A 10,091-nucleotide genomic window follows, 5' to 3' on the forward strand; every position below is an offset into this window, starting at 1 on the left:
TCATAAATTTGGAAATTTAAATCTTTAAAGTTTGAATAACAAAACTCACTCTCCTTAATAAAAGGCATTTCATTTTGCTCAAATTTTTGGGTCATAAAAATGTCTAAAGCGAAATTGGCTGGTGTCATATTTTAGGAAGTTCAATAAAAACTTTAAACAATTTCCATTAACAGACAGATTTAAATTATTTATGCGGCTATGTGGTCTTGTGGTATGACACTCGCTTTCGGATCGGAAGATCCTGGGTTCGAGCCTTGGAAAAGGCTCTTTACTCACATTCTCTCACCGTACTCAGTCAGATGCACAGACTAGAGTTTGTGGTCACATGTATCGCTTAACGGCGTCATATCACGTCCTGCCTGTTTAGTATTGCTTGTTCGTCAGGAACCCTTTGTAAAGCACTTTGAGCACCTTTAGTGGATATTGGCTATATAAAAGCTCAAGTTTTGAAATGTTTTTTTTTTCTTCTTAAATACTCTTTGTCACTGTTTGGGTAAACGCTGCAAGCAGTGGCGTGGCATGCTTATAGTATAAGGTGGTGCCAGAATCAGAAGAAAATGAATGACTTAAAACATGCTATATTTGTAAATACAAAAGAAAGGGGAAAAATTAAAGAAAAGACTTATTCAAATAAGTAAGAGTCGGTATATACCATTTCTCAGATTTAATATATATTTTTTAAAATGCTATAATCCATGTTTAAAAGATGGATGTGGAGCCAGGCACCAAATCAACTGATATGGTCACGCCCCTGGCTGCAAGTATTCTCCTCCAGCACATCCAGGAATGGACGATTTTTCCTCAGTTGAGGCCATGATACAGTTGCGCATCTCTCACTTCTGTGTCCAGCGATCTTCTTCCAATTTACAAATTTACAGCCCCCATGGTTAAATTTAATTTTGTCGGTTAGATATCACGCACTATGAGATGTAATGTATGCCAACGAAATTGATTATAATGGTGGCCTTTCCCGCCCATAAACACGTCAGACTCAGAATCCCATTTGCCCCCCCCCCCCCCCCCCCCCCCAAAAAAAAAAAAAAAAAAGAAAAGAAAGAAAAAAAAAAAAGAAAAGTTTAAAAATTATCTTATCATGATCACCAGCCAAAACAAATATAATCGTTCGACATAATTTATGTCCTTTCCTTCAGATCCATTCGGCCCATGCAGCTGGGGTATATCCCGGTTTCTATAGCGTGAAACGGACAATAGCAATTGCTTGCTATCCTTTTGATAGTACGCTAGTCTATCGCAAAGTACTTTCCGCCAAATCTAACAGACTCAGCTACCCAATCACTGCTGGGTGGACAGGGGGAGTCAGAAAAAAAAAATATTGACTGCACCGGGATCGATCTCGGTCCCTTTGCGTGTGAACGAAGCGAGTGCTCTACCCCCGATTGTAGGTACGACATATTAAACATAAATGTTTTACTGCGATAGTTTTAAAAGTCAATTTGAGCAGAAATCAGAGATTCCATTCCAATTATCTAAAGTTAATTCTGAGACTCGTTGGCATTCATTTTTCAACATATTTGCGAAGTTCATTATTGTTTTTATTATTCAACATGTCAGAAATGAAAGCTGAAAAAAAGTTTTTTATAGACTAAAAAAACCCATAAGTTTTAATCTTAAATTTTTGTTATGAAAAACAATTTAATATTTCTGCAATTTCCATAGCAACGAGAATTTTTATATTTTTTCTTCGAATTTGCCCAATTTATAATTTATAAGAAATATTAAACGTTTTGATTTTATTATCATTAGATATAACATGTTTACCCGAAAACTCTCTTGAGGAAAAGATAATATCACCAAGTTAGGCTTTTTAACCTTCAACAATGATATTTATTAGTCTATTTTCGTAACCATTGTTTAATCAGATGATGATGACGATAATGATGATGATGATGATGATGATGATGATGATGATGATGATGATGATGATGATGATGATGATAATGATGATGATGATGATGATGATGATCGTGATGATGAAGGTGATAATGATGTTGATGATTATAATAATAATAATGATCTCTTCGTGAATCTACATACCTTCTTTTCCAAAGTGATGGGGTTGAAATCTCATCCTAAATGCGAATAACTCACTGCCTCAAAATACGACATGGACTAGTTTAATCCATGTAGACTTGCAGACACTGAAAGGTCAATAAAAAATCAAAACTGTAAAAAAACTATGATATTGATATTGTTATATTTGAAGGCTTTACTGGGTCATATGATAACCTCTAATATGATTCAATAGTCGTAACGTCACTTCCTTCCTAATGACGCATGTTAACTTAGCAACACTGGCTCTAAACTATCGGAACAATGGCGGACGCCCGCATGAAATATTTCTCCGGCGAGCATAAAGGGTATCCAGAGGGAAAAAAACCCCCCCATAAATTTGATCATGTTTTGGCTTTTACACATTCTGATCACAAGACATATGATAAGTTCTAGCCAGCATGAAGAATAAAAAGTACAGATTTTCTTTGTTTAGAACCAAGATGGCCACCGTTGCCAGGCGGTGTGACATCAGACTATTGAATCGTATTACTATGTGAATGGAAACTGAGTATACATTGTTGTGTTGTGATGATGATAATGATGATGATAATGATGATGATGATGATGATGATGATGATGATGATGATTATGATGATGATGATGACGACGTTGTTGTTGATGCCGTATTTTTTTTCTCGATGACTGCGATGCTACTAGTGTGCATCTGTGTGAGTGTGTCTATGTCAATATTGTATTGTTATAAATGTGTAGCCAAATGAAAAGTTGCCACTTGTTTTTTAGGACAACAAAGATTTACTATTATTATTATTATTATTATTATTATTATTATATTATTATTATTATTATTATTATTATTATTATTATTATTATTATTATTATTATTATTATTATTATTATTATTATTATTATCATCATTATTGTTATTGTTATTATTATTATTATTATTATTATTATTATTATTATTATTATTATTATTATTATTATTATTAATATTATTATTATTATTATTACATAAGGTAAAAATCGTATGCGAGTCAATTTGATAATACGATAATACGTAATGCAGACCTGGGGGGTCCCGATAGCTCAGTGGGTAGAGCACTCGCTTCACACGCAAAGGGACCAAGATCGATCCCGGGTGCAGTCAAGATTTTTTTCTGATCCTCCTGTCTACCAAGCAGCCGTGAATGGATAGCTGAGTATGTTAGATTTGGCGTAAAGTACTTTGTAATAGACTAGCGTTCTATCCGAAGGATAACAAGCAAATGCTATTGTCCGTTTCACACTATAGAAACCGGGATAAACATAGCTCCATTGGCCCAACGGATCTGAAGGACTACTTTCTCTCTCTCTAATGCAGACCTGCCTACTTGAAATGTTAAAAAAAAAATCGTAGTTTTCAGAGGGAATAAATAGAAGTCAATATAATTAACTTTACAAAAATAATATTTTACCTTTAGCAGTTTTAAGTATGATTTCAAAAACCTGATTAGATGCTTTGCGTCACCAAAGTTGTCTTTTTAACACAATGTATTGAATCAAAAAAAAATGTTTAATTATTTCTGCTGTTGAAAAAAAGGAGCTTTTATATAGCACAATATCCACTAAACGTGCTCAAAGCGCTTTACAAGGGGTCCCTGGCCAACAGCAACACGTAACATATAAGACGGGGCAACATTCTGTTAGGCGATATTACATTATTTTCTGGACAGATACAACGTTGTTAACGTCCAGGCACTCATTTTACACCTGAGTAGGTAAGAGAATGTGAGTAAAGAGCCTTTTCCAAGGGCTCAACTATGCGCCGAGCGAGGCTCGAACTCAGGGCCTTCCGATCCGAAAGCGAGTGTCATACCACTAGACCACATAGTCGCACAAAAATTCGTATTTTTACGAATTTGTCGTAATATGAGACAGGTCGGCGTAATGTTTCGCCATAAACATGAGATATTAAGTAAGAACAAATTAATATCGTATTTAAATAATCCATTACAACAAATTACTAGGAATGTAAAAAAAATCAAAGTTTATAATGAGTTTGGTTAGAATTGATGACGAAACGAAATTTGTGTTTATAAATCATTATATATCTAGCCATAGGAATGTATAATATCGGATACGAGTAATAATAAAAATCTGATCAAGCCAAGATAGAAGAATATAAACTAGAGGTTGATTTATAACCAGTATTAAGGAGGATGAATGTTGTCTATTAAAATGCAAAAGATTAAAAATTCTAAATTCCGAAGATTGTTTACTATAAATAAGGTTTGACATGTAATATAACCCGGCGTGTATTCATTTGTAGGTCTGATAACCCAAATCCTAATGGGCTCATTATTGTAATGAAAATCTCAACCCCCCCCCCCCCCCCAAAAAAAAAAAAATGACGCAAAATATTGTCCATTACAACAATGTTAAACTAAGCCCATAAGTGGGTTCGGATGTCAGACCTGAATAAATGTACACGTCGATATAACCTCGTCGCTTTTAATATCATTGGTCGAAAATGTATCATATATGCTATGCACACAGAACGCTGGAAAAAAGCATACAATTAATACTTTGAAGACACGTGCATAAATGCGCACTAAAAAACTGGTTTGGTTATTTATGCACACACACACACACACACACACACACACACACACACACAATCTTTACGAAATTATGTCAACATTGTAAAAATGTCTTTAAATATTATGTGACTTTGTTCAACTTTCGTCAAGTGGATCTTTTATTTGATATCTTTAACAGTTTGAAAAAGATTATCTTAGAGAGAGAGAGAGAGAGAGAGAGAGAGAGAGAGAGAGAGAGAGAGAGAGAGAGAGAGAGAGAGAGAGCGAGTGTGAGTGTGTGTAAGAAAGAAAGAAAGAATGAGAGAGAGAGAGAGAGAGAGAGAGAGAGAGAGAGAGAGAGAGAGAGAGAGAGAGAGAGAGAGAGAGAGAGATTGAAAACAAAACACGAATAAGCAAACTCTTCAAAACCGGCGATTTCATCACTTTTAGAACTTGTTCAAATCCCCAATGGAATGTACTTCAAATATCTCATTCTAGTACAACATCTATTTTTACTTTATTGAGTGTTGCAGGAATGTACTTATACATCTCCATCCATTCTCACACAATATCCAGGTTTCTTTATAAAGTGTTGCTCTCTATCCAGAGTGTTTTTAGAGTGTTTGCATACATAACTTTGTAAAAGAGAAATTGGTTTGCATAGCAACTTACCCTTGTAAGAAGGGCCAGCTTATTGACCTCGCCTTTTTGAACCAGTTAACTGCCGTACTCTGAAAAATAAACAACTCGTGTTCAGAAAAATTTGGCCATAAAACTCGTCCTTCAAATATCGATCGATTTAAATGATCCTCATCTTGGCAAAAACTCTCAAACCTGCGACTTAGAAGGATGAGTTTTCTTGCCAAATTTTTAAATAAGATTTTTTTCCAGATTACCAGATTACGGCAGGTAACTGGCTAAAAGTACTAGGAATATATTATAGTTGATGAGGAAAATAGGTATTTTGAGTGGCCATTGAAAGCGGAATTTGACTGAGAGACGTATTTAAAATTGTAAAATATCCTCTTTACAATTCTTACTTATTTTGAAGTCTTAAGTTAAAGAATCATTGTCAAATTAAGGGTCATCCTCATTATAATTTGATATTTTCTGTCCAAAAATCTCAAAAGACACGTGTATTTGTTGGGTGACCGCTCGCTGTCCCGTGACATTTAATTCTCTGTTTTCATATGGCACTTCTCCTTATTTTTCTTATCATTATTGATACAAGTGCCCGCTCCACACTTTTTCTGAGGGAAAGTTTTAGGAACTCGTTTACAAGGATGCAAAATTTTCTATCATAAAACATCAGAAAAAAACTATCTTTTGATTCTTACAAAACAAAATTGAAACTTAAACTTAAACTTCTTTAGGAGGTTTTTCCATTTTTAATTCAGATATGTGCAAAATCGTTGTACCTATAATTTATTGTAATGTAGTAAAAGTATACGCTACGATAGATAATAATTTTTGGCATCGGACAAAATGTATATCCACACAGTAATATTCATAAATAGGTGCTTCAGAAATATCCTAAACACCAGGTGGCCAGACATCATCACAAATGAAGAACTGTACCAACAACTGAACCAGTCGCCAAATGACACGGAAATAAAGAAAAGGAAATGGGGCTGGATTGGCCATACCCTGCAAGCAACATCACCAGGCAGGCTTTGGACTGGAACCTGAAAAGAAAGAGGAGGGTTGGTCGACCAAAGCAAACGTGGCGACGCAGAATTGGAATGTTCACATTCTTGTACATGAAAAAAAAATCCCAAAACCAAACTGTCCAGCCAAGTTCCATACAGTATACAATGTCAGTTAGATGAATTCATCTTAACTTCGCCACTACCACATCATATCATTCATCTGTTGTATTTCATTCATCCTGTTTTGTTGATAAAGGGGGAAACCCGAAACGTTAATTTGATCTGTTTTTGTAATTAAATTGAAGCTTACATTCAATTTCACATTATTATTTGTTTTCTGTCGTAGCAAATTAAAATATCATGATATTGCCTGCCGTATGTTTCTTCATTATTCTCGCACAGCCTGTCTGTCAGATCATTGGAAATTTATCATCCGATTATCATTCTCTGTGCTTTTCTTATAATCATTTCATGTTTACTCTCACAAAGAAATCACAGACACTCATGTCCTATAAGATTTTCTATTAGCAGAGACTAGGAAAACACAATCTTTGGATTTTTATCTTCAGCAAAACTGAAACATGAATTTCTTAGGGAGATCTTCCACTGTTAATCTGATCCTTCCAAAGTCATATCTACAAGTTATTGTTATCAGATGGTTGCCTCAAAAATAATACACTGTGGTATGTTATGAATTTTTTATTGACGCAATAACCATTTATTTTATTTCCTATTTCTTCCAAAATGTAATTCGTACCGCAGTATTATCAAAAAGTATGACTGAAGATTAAACATTCATTTCCTGTTCATTCATAGACTATTTTTATCCGAATAATATTTTTTCTACAAGTCAACATTTATCAATGGAATAAAACGATGACCACCCGTTGACAAGAAATGGTGGTGTTTCATGTCACAAGTACTAGAGTCTAGCGAGAATCCAGGACCACCTCTCTCGACTCAGGCACCGGAGTGAAATCAACGTCTTCCATTGCCAAAAGCAGGTAAGCCGTCACACCGCATCCCTGTCTAGTGACCACCCTCATCACTTGGACAGAGTCGGGTCGTGGACCATCAGGAAGTGTGACCGCCGCGACAGTTGCTATGATAGAACTGTAATTAGCCATTGCATTTCGTTAAGATTCCTTTGATGATATCAGACAAGTAAAATACTCACCAACATTTTCTCGCCAGGTGAATAATACCAATACACAAAAACCATGTATAATCTTAAACCTATTCTGATATAACTTAGTGAGAACGTATCGTTCACCTGGTCATTTATATACATTACCCCACTCGACTTAAATTTGTATGGGTAGGGGTATTGACGGATGATGGAAAATTGCTGATACAAAAGGTACACCTAACAGGAATTATTATATAAAATATCTTAAATATTTGTATTAAATGTTTCTTTTTCTTTCATACGGTCTGCTTGGAAAATGAATGAAGCATTGTGAAGGGTATTGCGCATGGGCTAACTGTAAAAATTGTATAAATTGTGACCCCTCGTCTCAAAACGGTATTATGCTGGAATGGTTAGAATGCTAAAAATGGAGTTTATGGCCGGAAATATCAGCCTTGCAATGAGTTTGTATGTTTATTGAAGAAAATGAATGTCGTATCTTAGAATAAATATCAGCCTTGCAATGAGTTTGTATGTTTTATTGAAGAGAATGAATGTCGTATCTTAAAATGCAAAATAGCAATAGTTCAAATTTTAGACCAGTTTAGCTTTAATTCGGCTTTTCATTATCTGGTTCATCCCGACATAATACCGTTTTGAGACGATGGTTCACAATTATATAAATGTCCATTTCTACTGTGATTTTATTTTTACTATCAAAATAATTCCTGATGACTTTACAAGAGAATTTGATAAAGATTGATAGTGATCTGACTTAGACCATCAGGAATTGTGGCCCCCGCGATCGTTGTCATGTCAGAGTTATTTGAAGTCAATCTAGAAAATGAATTTGTAGGGCAAGATTGCCTCAACAACTCATCTCACAAGAAACAAATGGTGTACTCAGACTTTTTATAGGCTTGATGTGCGGCTATGTCGTCTAGTGGTATGACACTCGCTTTCGGATCGGAAGGTCCTGGGTTCAATCCCCGCGCTCGGCGCATAGTTGAGTCCTTGGAAAAGGCTCTTTACTCACATTCTCTCACCGTACTCAGGTGTAAAATGAGTACCTGGCCGTTAACAGCGTTGTCTTTGTCCGAAAAATTGTAATATCGCCTAACAGGCGTCATGTCCCGCCTACATGTTAAATGTTGCTGTTGACCAGGGACCCCTTGTAAAGAGCTTTGAACACATTTAGTGGATATTGCGCTACATAAAGCTAAATTTTTTAAAAATGTTTTGATCATCGAATAGTCTCAAATCAAAGTCACAATGTAATGACAGACGACAAGACAATTGGAATTTTTGTTAATTAAACCAAATAGTACAAAGATACATTTTATTGGGCCGTTTCACGAATCTTGGTTAACTGCCATTGCATGGACATACCAAAAGATTAGAACCACTTGCAGATAAATAATATAAACAAATTAGAATCATAATCATCAATATGGCTGTAGTTAGATTCATATATGTGACCCTTCGACTCAAAACGGTATTAAGTCGGGTTGGTTAAGATGTTGAAAATTGAATTTATAGCCAGAAATATCAGACTTTAATTGAGTTTGTATGTTTTATTGAGGAGGATGGATACCATATTTTAGGGTGCTAATGCCAACAGCTTATATTTTTGATCAGTTTAACATTAAATCCGACTTTTAAGCATATGGTTCGTTCCGACATAATACCGTTTTGGGACGATCGGTCACATATACGTTTTTACAAATTCATGGTCACAGTGTTGATCATTATACAGATTTTTAAAATGGCGAATATTGAAAGGGTATTAAACAAATCGTTTAAAATTATTATATAGACCAAGGGGCAGCGTGTCTCAGCGGAACGGTCTTTGCTTCGTATCCGAAAGGTACCGAGTTCGATTACCCGCTGCGCTATGTAGCCTTGAGCAAGTCACCTCGCTCTAGCTCAATCTGCGACGCTGCACTGCGGCTGACGCCTGGGTTATTCCAGTCTTCCCTTGGAATGGACCCTAGAGAAAAATTTCCCCTAAGGGACGAATAAAGGGACTTTTATTTCATTTTATTTTTATTACCAATATCAAGAAATAAGAACAATATTTAAAAACAAAGAAGTTAAGTAGAATTCTTCTTAACACTCAAAACAAAAAATCCCACAAACTGTCCAACTGGAGAATAAAATAATATGACGTGGGGAAAGCAGTCATGAAAGCAACTCACAAACTAAATAATTTCAACGCATGACTCAATTCAAGGGAAAAAAACAAAAAAAAACAAAAAAACATGAATCCGATGCTCTTACCTTTTGATTTAAATTTATGCTATGTGCTTAATGTTACAATCACGATGAAAAAGACAAATATTGATTAATTTATTTTTCATTGTTCTCATGGACCATCCTGCTATTGTCTTTTTAGACATTAAAATTTTTATCCTTGGAATTTTATGGAGCCTTGCCTCGTAAACTCGGAATTTCTGCACCTCTATCCATTGCACCCTTTCTCCTTTCCTCCCTCTCTCTCTCCCTCCCCCCCCCCCCCCCCCCCTCTCTCTCTCTCTCTCTCTCTCTCTCTCTCACACACACACACAAACACACACAAACACACACACATACACGTACACACACATACCCAAATCGTGTTTGGTAAAATCTTGGGAATGTGTTATCTAAATGTTTAGAGTTTTTATCGTGCAAACTTTTTACAAAATGAGGACTTTAAGTTGCATCATGTTCAGCTGCTAT

This window comes from Berghia stephanieae, chromosome 3, assembly GCF_034508935.2.
Source record: "Berghia stephanieae isolate SIO BIC M18660-M18661 chromosome 3, UCSD_Bste_1.3, whole genome shotgun sequence".
Lineage (NCBI taxonomy): Eukaryota > Metazoa > Mollusca > Gastropoda > Nudibranchia > Aeolidiidae > Berghia > Berghia stephanieae.